Source organism: Mirounga leonina, unplaced genomic scaffold, assembly GCF_011800145.1.
Source record: "Mirounga leonina isolate KUSES-001 unplaced genomic scaffold, KU_Mleo_1.0 Mir_151, whole genome shotgun sequence".
Taxonomy (NCBI): Eukaryota; Metazoa; Chordata; class Mammalia; order Carnivora; family Phocidae; genus Mirounga; species Mirounga leonina.
In genome coordinates this window covers 26,261,544-26,284,232 of record NW_023270377.1, presented here as the reverse complement: position 1 = coordinate 26,284,232, position 22,689 = coordinate 26,261,544, and the positions used below count along the sequence as shown (strand labels likewise).

Genomic DNA, 22,689 nt, shown 5'->3' with positions numbered 1-22,689 from the left:
CCCAAATTCCCCGTGTACCAACCACTTGTGGTTCTCATTGCCCCCATCTTCTCCTGCTTCTATTCTTTTGCTTCTACTCTTGTCTCAATTTCTTCTTCGTACCTCATCCTTGCTTGCCTAAATCATATGTAACTATAACGTTCACCTGAAATACCATGCTGTCCTGAATAATTGAAATTCAACATAATCTCTCCTTTGATTCAGGACAGTCCCTGATTTGTACTTTTCATCTGTACTCTTACCCTATGCTTTGTGTTACAGTTAATTACCATCCCAGATAGGATGATGTAAGCTCCTTGAAATCAGGGAGGGTGTTTCACGCATTTTTTTTTAACAGGTCTAAGTAGACAAGGTATAATTTAGTGTTTAATGTATAATAACCAGTGAAGAAATATTCAGAATGAGGGTGCCTGGGTGGCTCAGTCGGTTAAGCATCTGCCTTTGGCTCAGGTCATGATCCCAGGGTCCTGGGATGGAGCCCCACATCGGGCTTCCTGCTCAGCCAGGAGTCGGCTTCTCCCTCTCCCTCTGCCCCTCCCCTCCTTGTGTGCATGCACTCTCTCTCTCTCTCTCTCAAATAAATAATCTTTAAAAAGGAGAAATACTCAGAAATACTTGAACCTCTTGGAAAACTTAAACTTCTGAAAAAAGTTTTTATGTTTACTGAATTATTTCAGTTTTAGTATTAAAACCATGAATTAATGTAGCCACTGGGTCATTGATATTTTTTAGTAACAGCTATACTGAGATATACTTCACATACAAAAATGCAGCCTTTCAAATTACACAATTCAGTGATTTTTTTAGTATATTTAGAGATATGCAATCATCTCCCCTACTTAACTTTAGTACATTTTCATCATCTGCCCCAAAACACACTCCATACCTATTGGCAGCCACTCCCAATTTCCACCTCCTTTAGACTCTAGGCAACTGCTAATCTAGTTTCTATCTCTGATTTGCCTTTTCTTCTGGACATTTCATATAAATGAAGTAATACAACATGTGGTCTTTGGAGAGAGGCTTCTTTTACTCAGCATAATATTTCAAGGGTTCATTCATGTTGTAGCAAGAATCAGCACTTCGTTGTTTTTTATGACCAAAGAATATTCCACCAATGAATACGCTACATTTTTTAATCCATTCATCAGTTGATGGACATTTGGGTTGTTGAGTCACTGATTTTTAAAACTGAAAACAAACCCAGTGATTATTTACTCAAATGCGCTCCTTTTGTACATGTGAAACTGAAGCTGAAAGAGGTATTATTGGACTTTTAACTAGACAGCTATTGGGTTTCTGATTATTTTAGATGCTAGATCAATAACAATATGATGTAAACATTTTTTTAATTCATTCTTCCATATGGTTAATAAATAGCTATAGAGCACCAAGTCCTTATCGTCTGGGTAGCAAAAACAGTTATGGTCTTTGTCCTTATGAAGCTTAGAGTCTAGTGGGGGAATAACCTTAAAACAAATAATTATATAAATAAGTGCAAAATTAGAAGTATAATAGCTGCTATGAAGGAGAGATTCATGAGCTGATCTTGTCAGGGGGGATAATTTAGCTATGATCTATGAATAAGTAATACTTAACTAGGCAAAGAGGATGGAAAAGAGCATTTCAGGTAGAGCAAAAGCACATGCAAAGGCCCTGTGGCTACAGGAGCATGGTGTATAAGGGGGAACACCAGAAGGCTAGTAAAACAGAAGACAAGGGTAAGGGGGCCATAGTATAGAATGAGACTGGAGAGAGAAATAAGTCCTGGTGAGGCAGAGTATTCCAGGACAAAGTAATGATTTTAGTCTTTTTCCTAAGAGCATTGGACCACTGAAGTATTTTCATCCCAGAACAATGTAAGCAAAAAGGAAGTGCGCGTTGCCTTATATTCCTCTCCCAGGGCTGAGACGCATTTAAAAAGGTAAAACTTGCTGGGTAATACATATCTGTTTTACCAAAACTTGTGGTAGAATCTGTGGCATTTAAAGTTTGTTTTTACTGAATTCCTTGTTATCCAAAGTAGAAACTCGTGTTATTTTAACAGAATAAACAGCCTCCTTATTAGAATTCTCCAATTCATTTTTGTAAAGAGCTATTCTTTCCAAACCTCCTACAGAATAAGCAATCAAAGCTACTTGAGAATAAATAGATATATAAAGGTCACATTTTTTTTTTCCATTGCACAACAACCATGTTTTAGACCTGTAAGATCTCAAGAGTACAGAAATAGTTCTCTAAACTGCAAATGGTTAATATCTTAATTCTTTAGCTCAACTGCTTTAACTTGAGGTTTCTTGGCTCCCAGGCAGTATATGAATGGGACACAGGAAGCTTTTGTATAAGTAAAGGTCATGCCTACATGGGCGTAGATCCAAAGCTTTCATTAAATTTTATAAAGAGTCTGTCACACACAAAAAGCTAAAAACCAGATTTTTTGAGAAGAGAAACAACCCATAAATTACCAGGAAAAATATTTGGGATTACTCTATATCACTAATAGAAGACTAAGCCCATACAATTAAAAACAACAAAAACTAGCAACATTTAAACGAACAGCTGTTACTAAGCTAATATCACCAGAACCACATCCTCCTTTTATTTTTTTTAATTGATATCTAGTCACAGTCAAAAAAATCATAATTATGCTAATAAGATTCGTTCTATATCATATAGCAGTTATTTCTCAAATTGGGATCCCCAGATCACCCTCTTAGAGATCATACTGAATACTTGTGAGGCATGTCGATTCCTGCACCCACTCTGGACCTCTGGGAACAGAAACCCAAGACTCCGAATCTTTAGGGTCCCTGGTGATTGTGATGTCCGACCATGTTGAAAGTGCTATAAAACATGATGAATAGCAACACTCTCTGTTCAGTGTTTTTTGTTTGTTTGTTTGTTTTGTTTTTTTTTTAAAGATTTTATTTATTTATTTGACAGAGAGAGACACAGCGAGAGAGGGAACACAAGCAGGGGGAGTGGGAGAGAGAGAAGCAGGTTTCCCGCTAAGCAGGGAGCCCGATGCGGGGCTCGATCCCAGGACCCTGAGATCATGACCTGAGCCGAAGGCAGACGCTTAACGACTGAGCCACCCAGGCGCCCCCAGATTAAGAAATTTAATGTGACTTTTACCGTAACAATGGTTTCTTCTTAAAGATCTTCACAGGTTATTTCTTTTTCAGGAAAAGGATTTTAATTGTTGAATTATTTAAGAGAAATGGCTGTTGGTTTGTAGAATACTTAAAACCAAGTGTCTGGAAAACTGGAAGCCAGAAATTGCCCCTGGATCTGCTCTGACAGAGTTATGTTACCTGTCATATAATGGCATAAAGGCTATTCCTTTTGGTCCCTGCTGGAAACTGTCTCTCCTATTTAGTCGGCAGCTTTAGCAAGTAATTTGTTAGATAATTGAGAGAATTATTAAATAGACCTTTCTATTTACACTGAAATTTCAGAGGCTGTTGTAGGTAATGCAACATAATAATATGATATGCAAGAACATGGTGAGAAATGAATGGTGGATGTCTTTTGTGATAGTGCATGTAATGTAGGAAAAATGTTAGGGTTTGAAGCCAACGGCCAAGAAAGAATTCTTGAGATGTCTTTGGTACAAAAAGGTGGTTTTTTATTAAAGCCAGGGGACAGGACCGGTGCGGGTGTGGAGGGGGTGGTGCAGAAAGAGCTGCACCAGGGTCTTGAGGAGTGGCCCATTATATACTTCCAAGTTGGGAGGGGGTTAAGGATAGCTTTAAGTCTCTACGGATTTTTGGAAGCAAGGTTTCCATGACCTTGAGGGGGCTGGCTATTGTTAGGAAAAGGTCATTTATTATTGTCTAATAAACCTGAGTCATGAGACCCTTCAGATGTATATCGGTGGGTCATATGCTTGGGGGATGACTGCCAACATGTATCTTGGGGGTTAGAGATAAAGGAAGTTTCCAAAGGAATTTTTATATGTTAAAGGAGACCTACAGGATCCTGGGGGTCAGGCTAAGATTGCCTTTCGCCCTTAGCAAAGTAACATCGAGGCAGCTAAGCTTCTAGAGGAATGTCATTCTGCCTGTTTCAAGGACTTGTCAATGGGCTATAGATAGTAAGGAAATTTAATAAATTTTTCTTCTGCCTTTGTTTCCCACATTTACATGGATCCCTTTAAGGCACAAAAACTTCATCTCAGAACAAATTTCAAAGGGAATCTTATTTAATGACAGAGAAGCTTATAATGTTCTTCTGACACATAAAGGTCCTTATCTTTTGGTCAAGCTATGGTATTACACGTGATTCTTCCAAACAATTTAATGGAAATCTGAGTTCCAGATTTTAGTGTTATTTTAAAGTTATATCAGGATCTAATGTGTCCTTACCCTTTCATATCTATGCTCTACTGTAATGGCTTACAGTGAATTTCTGGAAGCAATTGATAAGATTACTTTCTATTATATCAGGGTCTGATTCTCCCTGTGGTCACCAGATCTCCAAAGAACCAGGGATAGCTGCTCAGGAGGTTGAAGCTGACTTTCTGTGCATGGAGAAAACATTCAGTCCACACTAACTAGATAGAGCCATCCAAAACATGGGGCAGAGAGGAAGTCACAAATGGCTTCCAGCCTCCTTTTTAACTGCCACCCCCCCTTTCTTTAGCTGCATGAGTTTTCTTTTACCTAAATGACTTTCAGTTTGGCATGACGTTAAAAAATAGGATGGCTATGAGATGGAAAAAATGAAATTATAAATAAACAAAACAAAACCACTCTGCCGTGGGACCTGTATTCCTTCACAGAGAAGCTACTTCTGAAATCATTAAAGTTGAAGCCTTTGTGTAAGGTGAGGTAAGGCAGGCGGCCAGGTGCAGGGGGCTCTCACAGGGTGGGGAGGCTGGCCTTCCCAGTCCAGGGAAGATCCTGCAGAGAGGGGGGCTGTCAGTGGGAGTCGGGCAGAGTCCTGCCCATGGAATTAGACGACTCTAAGACTTTTCTGTTGTAATTGGTGGGAACCACAATTTTAAAAGATAACACATTTTTAAACTTTCAATAACTTTGCTTAAAGACTGTTGACTCCTCTTTGGCTCTACAGGAGCTCTAAGAACCATCCTCAGAGTGAGAAGGTGAAACCCTATCCCTGAAGCAAACCTTTGTGCCTGCCAATGCCCAAAGTGGCTGATGTAGTCCCAGGAGGGCCCAGGAGAAGGTGGTAACGGCCCTCACATTTCCTTTGGAAAAACAGTAATTAGAGCAGCCAGAATATTTGCAACCTCATTGGTTCACTTGCTGGGGTTTTTTTAAGCTTAGACTTTAATCTTATTTTCATATGTTTTTATATAAATCAGTCCCATGTGGCTTGATTGTAGACGTTAAGCGGCCACTAGGAGCTTTCAATAAAAGCCTTTCTGGAGCAGGCTGTGCTTGGGGTTCTCTGGAGTCCGGCTCTCCAGCCCGCAGTCCCTGTCTCTCTGTGCCCCTCCTCCTGTGTTGATTTCTGTATGCCTCCTTCCTCCATTCCAACTGCCCTTCATCTCAGTGCGTCTGTTTACTTAAATCTAAGCCAATTAAATAAAGCATAATAATAGAACACCCTTCTGAAAAGAGCACAAAGGAGAGGAATTGCTTGGCCTCTGACAGAATAATAGAGGAGGGGAATAGAGGAGGGGAAAAACATTTTAAAGAGCTCCCCAGCAGATGATCTGCCTCCTCCTTTGGCTCCTATTTATAGTGAGGCAAACTCTTTTGTTACCAGCATCTCTATGCAAAGCCCTCCCCTTTTGTTTGGTGAAATCGTAATGATATATCCCTATGTGTTTTAATATTTCTACGATTGCTGATGGGAGAATTATTGTATCATGCATGCATGAATATTGTTATAGAATTTCCGGAGCACCTGGGAGTGCTAACATAGTGGATTCAGGTATATGTTAAGGGGAGCTTTTATTTTGATGTATTTTTTCACCCAGTAAGTAATCTCACTCAATTAAGAAATCCTCACTTTTTAAAATGGGTCATTACTGGAAATTTCCTTAGTAATAAAATGTTGGCCGCCACTGTTAAGAAAATAACTTAGGGAGGAAAGGAGTGATTTCAAATTAGCATTATAGAACAGGGAGGGATGGGTGCCAACTTAGTACCCACTATGCTAATTAAGTTATCACACATTGCCTCTTGAACAATATGCAGCAAAAGATGAAGGACCTGAATCAGCTGGAGATCACCCTTAATTGTAAATGCTTCCCCAAGACTTCAGTGAGTTGGTGAAATCCCTCTGCTTCTGGAGCTCTTAGGACTTTGGGCTAAAAGTAGATTTGCCAGAATTTCATCTTTCCTGTCAGATAACATTCAGCAGTATGGATTTTCCTCTCTGGTGGAGGCCCCTTTGCTACATGCATGCCTTTTCAAATTCTCCAGCAGTCCGGATGTCGCCCTCAGAGAGTGCAGAAGCTCAGGCAAAGAACATCATCACTCAGCTGAATTCTGACTTTTTTAGACCACAGCTGGAATTTGTTCACAATGGCCTCAGAAATAGCCCGGTGCTCTGGCACCCGGGTTCAACCAAATGCCCCCTCTTCTTGCCCAGGAAATCTCTCTGTGCTCCTGCAGGTTGACAGATGGCTCCCAGCAGGTGACCTTGGGGCTATTAGTAAATGAGATGCTTTCTTTCTCTGGAACAGTCCTTCTCAAAGACACTTTCTGTCCTAAGAACTTACAAAAGGCATTTGGCTGCTAAGCAAAACTAAAGAGAAAAGTTGAAGCTAAGAAACCACGGATTGGCAAGTGAATATATGGTCTCTTCACAAGAAATACCATTCGAAGACTGATATTGAGACCTCACAATTTTCCACCATTGTCAAAACACTTTCTACAAATGATTTTATTTAATTCTTGCAGCAACTCTGTAAGGGAAATCTCATTAATAATTTCCATTTTATTGATGATGAAACTAAGGATCCAAAAACTTAGAAGTTCTGCCCAGTGTTCCACAGCCGGTAGGAGATAGGCCAGTGTTCTGACCCAGCATCCATATCCAAAGTTTGTGTTATTTTTTTTCGAGTCAGAATGGTTAGGAAAATAAACTGTTATCATCCTTGTTTTTATTCACTCATTCACCCTTTACTAACCACCCACTTTCAAATCAGGGAAACAGGAAGCCAAGTAGAGAAGGAAATTTCATTGCTTGGAACAAAGGAGTTCATATATACAAAATTAAAGGATCAACATACTTTTCTATTTTTTTGCAACACGTACCTCAATTTTTCATCCATTTGATAGTAGTTATTGAGCAAGTATTTGCCACTAGATGGGGAATGCGGTAGTAAATATAAAAGAAAATGGCCCCTGCCCTTCTAGAGCTTACAGATTTGTTGGAGTGGGGTGGAGTGGAGCAGACATTAAACAGATAAAAAACACACAGTGTTGCTGATGGCGTAGGGAAATAGACAGGAGTGTAAACTGCTAATACCTCTTGAGACAATTTGATAATATGGTTGCCTTATTTGAAGTGCATTGTATACTCTCTCTGATATGGCTTAATATTTTTTGTTCTTCATTTGAACTCATTTTGAATTCAGAATACTATGAATAAAGGAATTCATACATTTGAGAGAAATTAATGGCTTCTAGGATTGAAATAAAGCCGAAAAAGGATGGCGGTAGGAATTTGTTTCAATTCCAGTAAGGTTTGTTAACAACACAAGGTAATTCATATGAATGCCAAATAGGTGATAAAAAGAAGAACCATACACCTGGAAGTGGCTGGGGAGACTTCTAGAGAACAGCACTCCAGTTCAAGGAAGAGTTGACAAACCTAGAGGAGGGAGAGGAGGAAGAGGAGGGAGGGGGGATGCGGGAGAGAGCAAAAGAAGAAAAGGAGAAAGAAGAGGACTTTGTAGAAGGAGAGAAGAAAAATATGAAACTGGAATGAAAAGGGAAATTCACAGGTCTATAAAGGAACTGGAGGCTCTGCGAGGGTAGGAAGTTGGAGATAAAGTTGAACCAGTTGAGCGTAGTCATGGTGTAGAAGCCCTAGAGGCCAGGCCTAGGAAATTTGGTTTTTATCATGTTGGCAGAAGAGGTTTGAACATGAAAGTGACATCACTAGGAAGCCACCTAGCCAGGTCACTTTTGTGGCCACCTGTTGTGTCCTTGGTACCCCTCCCCTGTTCTTTTTCCTCATGCCATGTGAACCTGCAGATCTGCACTGGCTTATTCTACCATTTTAAAAATGGGTAGTGTTTGTATGAAAATTAGAAACAAATGAACAGATGGCTTTCTGTCAAGCAAAGAAGTGTTAGTTCTTCAGATATATTCTGATCCTGAGCAGAAAGCAGCAGCAGAAGATAGAAATAAGTGGAAACACTGGCACATGTGCCCTGTTGCTGCCCAAGGTTCTCTACATTGCAGTGCCTCTTATATTTTATTTATAAAATAAAATATTTATTTATATTCCATCAGAGTCAGCATATGTCAACAATTTAGCAGAATACGTTTTTGACTAATATCACTGAGCGTTTCTTTTCAACCTTTGCAACCAAGAAGGAATCTAAACTCAACCCTAACAGAGCTACTGTTTCATCATGCATCTTTCACTCTCGTGATGGAGATATTTACCACTCACCAGATCTCCACATATTTATTTATTTATTAAAGTAATGTCTACGCCCAACATGGGGCTCAAACTCAACAACCCCAAATTGAAGAGTTGCATGCTTTACGGACTGAGCCAGCCAGGTGCCCCACCAGAGCTCTGTTTATCCTCCGTGTTTCTCAACCCCTTATTGAGGCAGAGCCATCATGATTAGTTCAGTCCAGTGAGTGGTAAGAGGAGGTAAATGTGTGTCACTTCTGTGTTAGAGCATTTAAGAGCTGGTGTGCAGCCCTCTCATGTCTTCCTCCCTGCTCCTGTAATCTTGGAGGCCATGAGTTGAGCCACAGAAGAATATTCAGATCGTGGGAGAGAGTTGGCCTGGAGCATTATCCTACTCACATCAGGTTTTGTATGAGCAGGATAGAAACCTTTATTGTGCAAAGTCTCTGAGACTTAAGTTTGACTCTTCTGACTAATCCAGTCCTTTATCCTTTCACCCATTTGTATCCTATTTTTATGGCTTTGAATCAGGTTGAGGTGCTTTGGACAAGACTAGCTAATTTCTGCTAAGCCGGCTCAACCCGGTCTGCTAATCCTCAGCAATAGCCTGGAGTATCAGGTTTGGGAATCAAAGGGGAAAATTCTTACTGTCTCCCTTACCTAGATTCTCTTGTCAACTGGACACCATATGTTTTGACTAGGCCTTTGTTAATTGTCCTTAATTCATATATTTTGAAGTGTGTTTCCTTAGCAAGAAGCATAGTGTTCTCCAAAAGGGAATTTGGCAAAAGCCCCAAGAAAGGAAGATCTTTCTCTCATCTGTCCAAGCATCAGTGACTTTGGTTCGCTGTAACTTTTGGCTACTTACAAATAAGTAGTGATAATGAGCTGCTTCTAAATGTGTTAGGGAATAGAAATCGTTTAGTAGCCTGTTAGATTAAATGATTTCATGTTGGCAACTGCTCTCCTGTTTAAAGACTGCTTGGCTAGTGGATCTTTTCCCAACAGTACTGGCAATTCTGAATGTCCTAAATAGTTGAAATCTTGTTATCATGCACAAGTGCACTGAATTACATAAACTGTTCAAAACCACATAGAGCAGATTGGCAGAGGAGGTGGAGAACAATGTTACTATTGTTCATTTGAGAGCTGAGTAGGCTAATGATAGCCAGTGAGGTCAAGGTTAGCCTTCAGATATGCTATTCAGGATTCCAGCAACTTCAAGCATCTCGATGTTTCACTTATCTGACAAAGTCTATCAAAAGATGAAAAATAACCAAGTGATACTTACACTAGAATATGTTTCAAAGGTTAATGAGTAGTATATCCTGGTCTAACAACCCAGGGAAGATTTTATCTTGACTTTATTGCTTAATGAAACATGGGTTCTTACATCACTCGAGAAAACCACACCTTGGCAATATTTTCTTCCTGAAATTTTAAGTCTGCATGAACTTACCAATCTAACTTCAGAGCTAGGGGTGTCATATAACTTGCACATAAATATGCCAACAGCCGGACACGTATTATATGCAGACTAAGTGCATTGTATGCACATCTATTTATCTGGGTTATCAACCGATAAAAGCTAATTTTTTCGATAGCCGAACAAGTGTCTATCTTGAGTTCCTCATTAAATGATTTACTCAACTTATTTTGTGATGCCAACGTACACCCTATTCTCTATTAGGCTAGCCCTTAAATATAGTTCTTAACCAAATTAAGGTTGTCAGGTGTTGCCAGCCATGATCTCAACATTTCACACCTAACTCTGAGAGGTTCTGGAAAGTGGCGTAAGCAAGCCTGATAGGAATAATGGAGTAGAGAACAGAGACAGAACAGTAGTTGAGTACATTTCAATTTGGTCAAAAAGCTGAATACACTGAATAAAATATGTGCTTAGTAGGTATTTCTAGTAAACTGAAAGTTGCCATTGGTGAAATACCACCTCTCACGGAGTCCCAAAGCCTTTATGTTTAAAACTGTCTTTGGCCAGAGTTGAGACCTAACACCAGTTCTCAGGGTCTATAAAGAGTTAGCATAGGGGTGTCTGAGTGGCTCAGTTGGTTAAGTGTCCTACTCTTGATTTCGGCTCAGGGCATGACCTCAGAGTCGTGGCATTGAGCACCATGTTGGGCTGTAGGCTCCGGGTGGAGTCTGCTTGTGCTTCTCCTACCCCCATTATCTGTCCTACCCGCCCCACCCCGCCAGCTCTAGCGTACCTGTGTTCGAGCTTGCGCTCTCTCGCTCTCAAATAAATAAATAAATGAAATCTTAAAAAAAAAAGAGTTGGTATATGGTTGAGAGGCTTGTCCACTTTCTGGCTATGTGATGCTAGGCACTTAAAGTCTGTTGGCCTCAGCTTTCTCATGTTTTAGTGGTGATAATAATAGTTACCTGTCTTAGAGGGTGATAGTGAGGAATCAGTGAATGAATATATATGAAGTACTTGGAACGCTGTCTGGTGCGTAATAAAAGCTGCATCAGTGTTTGCTGATATTATCTTAGGGATGTCACAGCCACTCTATATAAGTTATCAAATACTAAGACTGTGTCAAATAATATTCTTAACAAAAGCTGTGTTAAAGTAATTTAATCTTTTTGATCTGGAATAAAAATGATCACTTCTACCTGCTGTGTGTTCATTTAAAATGACTATCCAATTTTATGTGCCTCATGGAATAGGCCCTGAGTTGCTTTTAAAAAAATAAATCCCAGATGGCATTTATCTCTCATAAAATAAAGTCTAGAAAAAAGCATAGCCGTTTTAATTTTATAACAAACAAAAAAACACAAAAGTCACGATGATGGGTAAATGGGGCATTATTTTTATGACTGAGTACCGCCATTTTCTCCTAATCATCTCATTCTTTGGCCAATAATTTCCCGATTCTGTTGGAACGAAATTAGCTTTTAAGTGTTCAGGGCTGGAACTTCACTTTCATTGACATTTAACTATTGAGTTAATATGTGGAAAGACTATAAAAGACAGGAGATTAGTTTTTTTAATATTGCTTTTAGTATTACTGGAATGATGAACATGTTCTTTGATAACAGGTGTGAGCAAATTTTTTTTGTAAAGGGCCAAATAGTAAACATTTGGGTCGTATAGAAATACATGAAAGGCCGTGCAGCATCTGTCACAGCTCCTTGACACTGAAACACACAGAAGCAGACGTGGACAACAAAGAACTGAATGAACGTGGCTGTTAGCCAGCAACACCGAACTGAGGAAAACAGACAGCAGGCCCGATCTGGTCCATGGACCACAGTTTGCTGACACTTGTTCTATGCAGTTCTTTCTTGTTTTGTTTTTGTTTTTGTTTTTTTTTAATTTTTACCAGGGTAAAAGATGCATGCATGCATGTGTACGTGCATACTTAGACACATACACGGACATGTACTTCAAAATCATGAAGATGAAGTGCAAAACATGCGTATTACGTAATTTAAGGAAAATAAATTCAGATCGACTCTTTTGATCTGAACAAGGTGCAGAGCTGCTCTACCATTCTATTTTTGCTCTAAAATCAACCTTTTAATCAAAGCTACCCTTAAAAATTCTTTCAGTAGTCTGAAGTTATTGTGTATAGAACTCTGTATAATAATGTTATATATAGTCTAAATTTGAGAACCACTGAGCCTAACTAAAGCTGGGGGGTGGGGGGTGGGAAGAGCTGTGTTCAGACATGTGGGCAGTGCAAACTTTTTTTCTTAAAATAACTCAAATTATGTGAGGGATTGGAGAATTCTATTGTGTTCCTTCCCGCCTGCAGCATTTTCTTTTTTCTTTTTTTTTTTTAATGTTAAGCCTTTCTAACTTTAATATGCATTAACAGACTTGTTTGCTGCTACATATTCTATGTGAATGCTCACAGATTAAGTGAACTATTACATGTAAAAGCACTTAATACAGAACCTGGCCCAGTCAATGTTTGTTATGTTGGAATCAAACCCTGTCTATTCATATCCCTATACATATTGTTCTTTGAAGGGTGATAGAGAAGAAATGAGCCAACTGTTGCTTCTTGTCTTTCCATGTTTACATTTTCCTATTGGATCTTGAAGAAGAATTAATAGCTATCAAAATTTCAGTCTTAAGGCCCTTTACTTGGAGAGCGATATCTTCCTTGAGGATATATAATGGATGAATATACTCTCTTGTGAGAGAATACAGTTGCCTGCTATTTATTAGCTGAAAACAATTTAAACAATTTAAAATTTTATTTTTCCTTGGATATAATACTTATGAAGCTTCACTAGAGTAAAGCTAAAAAGTGAGAAAAAGTATGCAACTGTTAACATTTTCATTTCTCTATTCCAAACACCTGAAAGAGCACTTTGCTGGTTGTAAATGCTCAGTGTATGACTATAGAGAACCATTATGAAATTCATCTCATGGCCTCATAGTTACCCAATAGAAAAAGAGAAAGCCACGAGTTGTATTTGGTATTGATCTACATGATGTAATAGATTTATATGGATCACAGATTAAATGATTGATTTCCTAAATTCTTTTTTTTTTACAGAAAGAAGCCACAACATATTATTAACCCTTTGAGAATACAACATAACGAATTTTGCCATTTTACTACTTCCTTGAATAGGTAAGACCCTGTCCTCTCTACCCTAAGAGAGTTATCCACAGTTGTGAAAAATAACTCTCTGTCGACCACATTTTTAAAAAATCTTTATGAAATAAATATCAATTTGTTTTGATAACGGACAAATATATATGAATTCTATAGCTAATAGATTTAGGATTATAAAATAGCACTTCATAATGTTTTGAATGATTTAATAGTAAAAGAGTGAAAAGATCTTTTTCACTCTTTTAATGAGAACTGAAAACTATGAAATGAGAACTGAACTAAACCTGTTTCTCCTGCTGTGGGTAAAAACACCAGCAGTATTTTCTCAACACTTACTATGTGCCAGATATGACTTGCATGACTTACTTTACGTAACTAACCCCTGTATCCTTATAAGAACTCTGGGAGGAAATACTCGGATCATCCCCATTATACAGATTAGGGGTTTGAGGCAGAGAGAGGAAGCCAGTGGATGTAAGGAGTTCAGCCAAGGTTTTATACATAGGTCTGAGAGTAGAAGGCACTGGGAGAACACCAGCCCCAGCTATTATTATGAGAGTAACTTCATGTTGTTGTAGAAATGCCTAGCTTTCAGATTCTCCTATGTTTTGAATTGGTTCTGTCCAAATTTCTGGAAGAAAAAAACCAAACAAACAAACATAATGGATGTACCAAAAGAGTCATGGCAGGCAACATTTATTTTATGTTTGTACTTATTACTGTACAACTGTTGCATGAGTAAATAAAGGAATGTATATACTTTAGCACAGTTTACAAACAGAAAGAACTTTTTCTTTTATTTTATATCCTCCTTTAAACTCAAAATTCCTATGTTAAAGCAGAATAATAGGACAGAAAGAATACAAATGAATGACTTTTTATTCTACGAAATGAAGAATGTATTTTAATTTAATTCTTTTTATTAGAAGAACTGAATATCCAATCTTAACTTGGCCACAGCAATATATGCTTTACTGTTTTTATTATTTATCACCTTATTTTTAAGCCAGAAAGTTAACAAAATTTTCAAAGAGAAATATAGAAAATATTATAATAAATACTGAAGATCAGTCACATGGATTAAACAAGTGCTGATATTAAACTTTGTTCAGATCTTTTCTGACAAAATAAATCATCATAGAGAGAAGAAAAGTTCATCTTGCTCCTTTTCCTTTCTTTCTGAAAGGTGTCACAATCCTGAAGGTGATATAACCTTCCTATGTGTGTTCTAATATTTTAATGGTGTGTGTGAAACAACATGCCATATATTTATTCACATTTTAAAAGTTTATATAAATGGTACCGTACTATAGACATTCTTTTGCCTTCACCCAACATTATATTTAGAGATGCAGCCATATTGATACATGAAGATCTGGTTGACTCACTTTGTCATAAAGTTGACTCATTGTAATGTTTCAGTCATCTGGTGCTTAGTATTATTAATTACTGCTTCCAAATAACTTTTAACATTTTGAAGATTTAATGCTAAAATGGTTTAACTATGGCTTTCAAGACATCTTTGTCATTTGTGTATAAAAATCCGAAGTTCTTAATATGTGATACTATACCAATTCTGTTTATGTTTTAGTTTTTTTTCCTATTAGAAAAGTATTTCTTTTACTAGCTATAAGGATCTTGCTAACTAATGGGACTTGTGGGTTTTTTAAACTGCTTTTGCTGTAATACAATAAGTGAAATCTGTTTTATTTACCCATGGATGAAATGCTGACTATTCCCAAATGCAATGTAAATACTGCCTTCGAAATTACAAGATATAAAAACACTCTCATTTGGCCCATGTCGATTGCTTAGATTTCCTTCAAAAATCATGAGGGAAACTTAAAGAAAAAGGATTTTCTCTAATTTTCTCCAAAATTCTAGTTAATTCTAGCATTTCTTTAAGGTAAAAGAAATATCAATATGCATTAGTAAGATTTATAGACATAGAATCTTTTATAACTTATTTTCTTAAGGGAGTAGATGACTCCTCCAGCTCAGTTGGGGAAGAAAGTAGAGATAAACTAGCCTTTGGTGGGCATATCTGAGTAAATGCAAGACTGTGTAAGCCTCCCAGGTCAAAAGTGCAGTGCATATTTGCAGATGGGGAAATTGAGGTCCACTTATGTCAGGCAACTTAATCAAGATCATATAGTGATTGCAGAGCTAGATTCAAACTCTTTTCTCTTGAATTCCAAAACTATACTGTCTACAAGAAAAAGAATCGAGAAAACCTACCTAACCTGTTTGACACAGAAATAGCAGTTTCATTTATTCCACTAATATTTACTGGGATCCTTTTATGTGACTTAAAGGGACTGATCTTAGAAAAGCAAGGAAGAGGGGTGCTTGGGTGGCTCAATCAGTTAAGCATCTGACTCTTGATTTCAGCTCAGGTCATGATCTCAGGGTTGTGAGATCAAGCTCTGCTTTGGGCTCTGTGCTCAGTGGGGAGTCTGCTTGAGATTCCCTCTCTCTCTACTTCTTCCCTCTCCCCATTCACTCTCTTCTCTCAAATAAAAAATAAAGATAAATAAAGAAAAAGAAGGAGCACCTGTGTGGCTCTGTCAGTTAAGTGTTTGCCTTCGGCTCAGGTCATGATCCTCAGGTCCTGGGATTGAGCCCCGCATCTGGGCTCCCTGCTCCGAGGGAAGCCTGCTTCTCCCTCTCCCTCTGCCTGCCGCTCCCCCTGCTCAAGCTTACTCTCTCTCAGTCACTCTCTCTCGCTTGCTCTTTCTCTCTTTCAAAGTAAATTTTAAAAAAAGAATGAAAAAGAAAGAAAAGAAAAAAGAAAAACAAGGAAGACACAATATCAATCCAGAGAGAGAAAACAGGTTGTTTGGAAATGGCAAAGATTCCTTGAGTAATACCATGAAAGTGACTATTTAATTAGATATCTCTATCTTGCTATGCTATCTTAACATTGTTTACCAAGTAATTACCTTTCTGGTCACCTAACCATGCCAATTAGATTAAACTGAATGGGATAATAGGAGTAAAGATGCTTTGTAAATGACATAATCTTTGTAGTCATTTGCTGTTATTACTAATTATTCTATAAATTTAGAAGTGAATATTTCAAACCTAATACATGTAATTCTAAATGTAGAGCTTGGTGTATGTATCTGAAGTTCAAGAGTCTTACTACTTCATGTAATAACATCTCTTTGACACAAAAGCCCCGTGTAAACACTACAATGAGATGAACAACCCTGACAATTGGTTGATTTTCAGCCTCTACTACCCATTAGAGGTATATTTTTTTACCCCCTTAAGCCTCATAGCAGATAATAACAGGACCAAGCTGGTTCCTGTCCAGAATGTGATCACTTCTCATTATCTCTACTTGTGTCATTCGAGTCCACTCTCATCTTGACCAGTGCGGTAGCCTCCTGCGCCCAGTCTTGCTCTCCTATAGTCTGTTGTTCACAGAATGTGACCTTTTTATAAATCTTAATCAACTGATATGACTCCTCTTTTCAAAATCCACCAATGGCTGCCCATAATATTCAGAATAAGTCCTAGGCTCCTACTGTTGCCAGCAAGGTGCTCTACAAGCTGACATCTTTTACCTCCCTGACATCATCTCAACATCCTTTCCCCCCACTGAGGACAGAGACTGGTGACATTCTGAGCTGTGTCTAGAACAGTGTCTCCATCTTGGTGGACCCTCACTTGCTAAAGGACTGAATAGGTATGCAGGGTTACTGCACACGATGTCTTTAATGAACGTCAGTGATGGTTGTATGCCCTTTTAAGGGTCCTTTCAGTTTGTCTTAATAGAGTCAGTTGCTTCTGGAATGCTGAGGAGCTTTCATGCATGATCTTGACACATGATTTTATAGCATTATGATAAAACTTTATTCTACTGGGGTGCCTGGGTGGCTCAGATGGTTAAACGTCTGCCTTCGGCTCAGGTCATGATCCCAGGGTCCTGAGATCGAGCCCTGCATCGGGCTCCTGGCTCAGCAGGGAGCCTGTTTCTGCCTCTCCCCCTGCTCATACTCTCTCTCTCTGTATCTCTCTGTCTCAAATGAATAAATAAAATCTTAAAAAAAACCTTAATTCTATTGATATATAATCTTGAATCTTAATTTATAGTACCAAAACTACAAAGACAAATTAAGCACAAATCAGCTGGGTAGAAATAAAAAATCCATTTTAAGAGCAGAAAGTACTTATTTTATAATTACATGCCATCCTTTATCTAAAGAACAATATCAAGACTTGCTACAGCCTGGGGCGCCTGGGTGGCTCTGTCGGTTACGGTTACGGTTACGGTTACGGTTACGTGTCCAACTCTTGATTTCAGCTGAGGTCATGACCTAGGGGTCCTGAAATCTAGCCCCACCTCAGGCTCTGTGCTCATCGGGGGGGGTGTGCTTGAAGATTCTCTTTCTCTCCCTCTGCCCCTCCCTCCACTCACGATAAATAAACAAATAAATAAATAAATAAATCCTTAAAAAACAAAAAGACTTGCTACAACCCCATATTGCTTAGATTTTGCTTTATCCTCAGAACAGATGTATATCTTTTCATCACTCACTGATGGGTGAATTTTAGCCCTTAAGACAATTTTCTGTAAAATAGGCTGACTTTTTTTCTTTTATTTTTACAATATTCCTTAGAGCAGCACTTGATGAATGTTTATACTGTTGAGAACACTTGGCAAGAGAAAGACAGTCAGACCACAATACCCTCAACAGTTAGGGAAAAGAGAAAGAAAACCTGGTATTTTCACCATCCTCTCTGAAAATAAGTACCTTGACTTATGCTGATTACTATCTGATCAGCACTCAGGTCTGGCCCATGGCCCTCTCTCTGTGTGAGTAATTTTAAAGGCAGATTAAACATTCTAAAAATAAACTATTGGTAAATGAGGCTATCTGATGTTTCCTTTATGAAAGCCTCTTCTCATCTGTCTATCAGCTGGCCGTTATACTCCGACCCCAAATTGTTCTGCCTCTTACTGAGCAAAAACCTATTCCAGGGGTGAGGTTTTAAAGAAAGACGTTTCATGGTTAACTAGAGACAGAAAAAAGGAGAATTGCCCACATACTGTGGCAGGAGTTAAAATAACAATAACAGTCCTCCTACTTAACAGGCTGACTCATAAGCACATTCTACTGATTCCTCGGCAATTCCAAGCAGATTGTTTGGGCTACAATTCTGTAGGCAGAGGTGGGCACCACCTGCTGCAAAAGGCTCTAGTTCTTGTCAGGGGGGTGCTATTAGTAAGTCTTGCCTTTTAACAGTTTGGCCAAATGGAGATGGGAAAAGACAGCAATTTGGTGCTGATGAGCACTTTTTCTAATGCTTAGACTCTAAAAGAATGATTATTATGCATTTAGTTCTTTTGCTGGCCATGAGTGTAAGTCATTTAAAGGAAACTTCCTGTGGAAGGTCTTAAGAGTCAAATCTTGTTGGATATTTGCCTTCAGAAAAGTCTTGACAATCAGTTGCAGTAGCCTTATCTCCGTCAATTTGGGAAAGGAGTTGAAGCCAATGGAAATCTAACTTTTTGCTTAAACAGAGGAAGGAAAATGATGTGGTTACCAAGGTACCTCATAATCCAAGGGCTGGACACCCTTATTCCCTCTGCCTGGCCTCCAGTACATTTCCCTGAGCCTTTCGGTGCCCTTTGATGAGTTGCCCTTTTCCTGACACTTTCACAACCGGCCTCTCCTGCATGCTGGCACCACGTGACTTGTTTTTCATATACATCAGATCATTTCTTTTTCCTACTTAAAAATTTCCTATAATATAAAGTATCCAACTCAGTAAAGACCCTTCAAAACTGGGCTCAAAGCAACCATTTCTAGACAATCTAATTCCTCTGTCCTACTTAGTTGCCCTTCCTTCATTCTAACCACGGCAGAAACTTGTTTCTTCTTTAACTTACTTATTTCTCTTGGTAAGCCATGTTTTTCTCACGTTGCTCTTGTCTTTGTTATTTCTGCAAGTCTTGCCTAAATATCCATTGTCCCCTTGTCTGACGTAGAAAAGCTATGTGTTTTCAATCCATATGTCATTCCTTCTCCAGCCCCCCCCCCCCAAAATGATATTAAGTGTGCTTTGGGGGGAGAAGGGGCTTTCATAGCACTTTAAGTGTATCTAAACTACAGAAAAGGGAAACACCTAGGTGGCTCAGTCTTCCTTCAGCTCAGGACATTATTTCAGGATCCCGGGCTCAGCAGGGAGTCTGCTTCTCCCTCTTCCTCTCCCTCTGTACATGCTGTCCCTCACACTGTCTCTCAAATAAATAAAATCTTAAAAAAAAAAAAAAAAAAACTACAGAAAAAATCATCTTGGTGTGTAATTATTTCCATCTCTGGCTTTCTCCCCAGCTCTGAGAAGTCCTCAAAAGCAAAAGTTTTGTCTTTGCCATATTTGTGCTTCCAGGACCATGTCATCAGATTTGAAACAAAATAATATTTTAATCAATTGCTATTAATAGATAATAACAATAATGAATAATGAGTAAATAATGATTGGAAGAGGATGTGGCCAATAAATGAGAGATCAAGGAGGGGGAAAAGATTCGGGTTGTAGCCCTAGGTAGCAGATTTACAAAATGGGTTTTAAGGTGGCAGTGGTTGCTTTGTTGTCATTTCTTTTGTGTGTATGATTGCTGCTAACAACAGTAGGTTTATAGTCACAACAGTAGGTTTATAGTCAGAAAGTAAAGAGAGGAGAAAGCGAACACCGTGAGTCCCCAAGGAGACAAGTTAGGAAACAAAGCTTTGGAGGAGGCAGGAAAAGCTATGTTAAAAGACAAACAGATTAATATTAACAAAAACGGGGGCCACCTATCCCTCTAAGGAAATGTGAAGCCAGTGAGGGAGGATGAAAAGCCTGGGGAGACCAAAGTAGAGGATGTGTCAACGCTTCTATCTTCTACCATCTTCAGGAAAGACAGACCTTCCACTTTGTCCTTGGCAAACATGAGACTGTCCTAAGATTCTCTGAAAGTGACTGCAAATTCTATCTCCACCTTGGCCGCAAGACAGATGTTACAAGAGCACCGAGGGAAAGGCTTGTCCCTCTCTGCTCCAGCCACACCAGAAAGTGGAGGGGCATCAAGTGGGTGATTGTGGAAGAGCAGGAAATGCTCCTTGCTCAGGTTTGCCTACCAGCTTCCGCCATTCCAACACCCACAAGTTGTCCTCGTTGCTGCCAGGATTTGCAGTGTAGGTCATAAACGGAGTTTCATTTAACTATATTACTTCTATTGGTATCATCCTTTTTTTTTTTTCCCTAATCTCATCATACATTTCTTCAAACCAAGTATATTAGTTAGGATGGATCTAATTGCTAAAACAAATAGATGCAGAAATGTATTATCACTTTATTTCTTGCTCACTTAACAGTCCTGCCTGGGTGTTTAGGTTGGGAGCCTGTCTGTCCTTCCCATAGTCAATCAGGGCTAGAGATTTGTGGGATTCCTTTCAGACAATGGGATCTTTCCATTCATGGTTTTACTTTGTCATTGTCTCCATCCAACTGGTAGGGGGGCAAAGACCAAGGAGGAGCACATGGGAGTTGTAGAAGAACCAAACTTCCATTGGTTAGAGCTAAATCATATGACCACACCTAACTGTAAGGATAGATAAGAAATATACTCCTGCTCTGTGCCCAGGAAAAAGAAGAGATTCTGATGAACTGCTAGCAGTCTCTGTGATACCAAAGGAAAATCTGTCTCCAGTATAAATATGTTTGAACATTTGGATCAAATAATTCAAACCCTGGTGAGAATAGATGCCAATTATACCACAGAAACAAAACTGTGAATCATAATCTCAGTACCATGTTAAAATAGTAAATGTATTTGATATATCAGTTTATCAAAGTTAATTTTTACAGTACTACACAAATAAGATATTTTCTAAAACCTTCCTTATAGAAATAAGCATTGTATCCAAGAGGATAATGGCAAAAAAAGCATAATGCCCAAAACTGCTTAGTTTTTTTCAATAACTTTTTTTTTAAGATTTTGTTTATTTATTTGAGAGAGAGAGAGCACAAGAGGAGGGAGGGTCAGAGGGAGGAGCAGACTTCCCACTGAGCTAAGAGCCCCATGTGGGACTCGATCCTGGGACCCTGGGATTATGACCCGAGCCAGAGGCAGACCTTTAACCGACTGAGCCACCCAGGCGTCCTTTTCAATAACTTCTTGCTAAGTGAATCAGTTGATTAATTAATAGATGGAGAAAGCTTCATTGGGGAACAAAATAAATGCTTGTACTTTAATGAATTTCTAAAATTCATTATAAAAAGACATGATTGGGATAGTCAAAACTCATTTTGAACAAAGAAGGATGTTCCCTTTTAAAGAAAAATAATGAGTAAAGGTAAAATATTGAGGGGGAAAAACCCACAGTTTGTACTTTTGCAAAAATTTTTAAAGAATTTTTATGTTTTGATGAACTCACAAATAATCATGTGTAAGCCTCATAGTATATTTTGTATTTGTTCCATGTATTTATTTGGAGTAAATATTGCTATTTATATGTAGGGCAGCAGTGCATCTATTTTTTTATGAGTGGAGTATTGTGCCACAGTGTTGCATAAAAGCCATTCTATCAGCTAAATATTCTATAAAATCAACTTATCTGCTAAATAATTTTGTCATGGACTTTCAGTTTCCTGTGACTATGGGATGGTTGGGTGTGTGAAAATACTGCATCACAGTAAGGGTATGATCACTGGTTTTTCCTGGGAGGTTAAAACTCCTTTTCCCCTTTGAGAATAGGTAGCAATTTGATCAAGTTCTCATGGCACCAGAGAGCAGTTAAAATGAAGAAACCCTAATAAAACCGGCCTTTTCTACAAGCATAGAAAGAAAGGTAGTCTGAGGTTTCAGCCTGTGTGGGAAGAATGGGAAATGATGAACAAAAATCCAACACGGCTGAACCCGGAGGCCGATTCCTTCCGTGTCTCTGTCACATCGTTTTTCCTGAGAGGTAGAATGATTTACTTAAACCTGCTAATTTCTTGCGATAAAATTTTTTTTTACTCTTTTTCCCTTCTCACCCACCCCCTGCACTTCCTTTTAATGAACGTCAAGGACTCCAGTTGTACCATGTGCTTAGTAATTACTACCGAAGGCAGTTTGAGCGTGAGACAGTTGCAGACTCTGTAAGAGAAATTTAGAATTCACTAAAGCAAATACTTTAGTGAGGGGGTGCCAAAGCTTGAGTCATTTAAAACCATTGTGAACAGAGCTCTAGGAAAAATCCGGTCGTAATCAATCCCGAATAAAAAGCAAAGGACCAAAACAATCAAAAAGACCTTTTTCCAGAACAGACTGCTGTGATACTAGAAAGTTCTTGCCACTGGGAAGCAATGTGTACATCTTCTTGTTTTTACTTCTTGTGTTCCTTTTCAGCATGTGTTTACAATCAAAGTTGGTCTTGTTTTGGGAACCTAAGAATTCTAAAGGAAACTTTGTTTTATAAAGCACCCTGAACAGCATTTGCATTTTCTCGGAGTTCACCTCCTTGGAGATGCCCCTCTGACCATC

General features: G+C 38.7%; 1 protein-coding gene across 1 annotated transcript in view; it reads left to right on the top strand.

Annotated features, from left to right (window-relative positions):
• Window positions 1-22,689, top strand: part of MAP2 (microtubule associated protein 2) — a 140,941-nt gene that overhangs the window by 24,115 nt on the left and 94,137 nt on the right. Inside the window, exon 2 of the mRNA XM_035007256.1 lies at window positions 13,104-13,181. The gene's annotated coding sequence lies outside the window, so the exon portion shown is untranslated. The remainder of the gene's footprint in view (window positions 1-13,103; window positions 13,182-22,689) is intronic.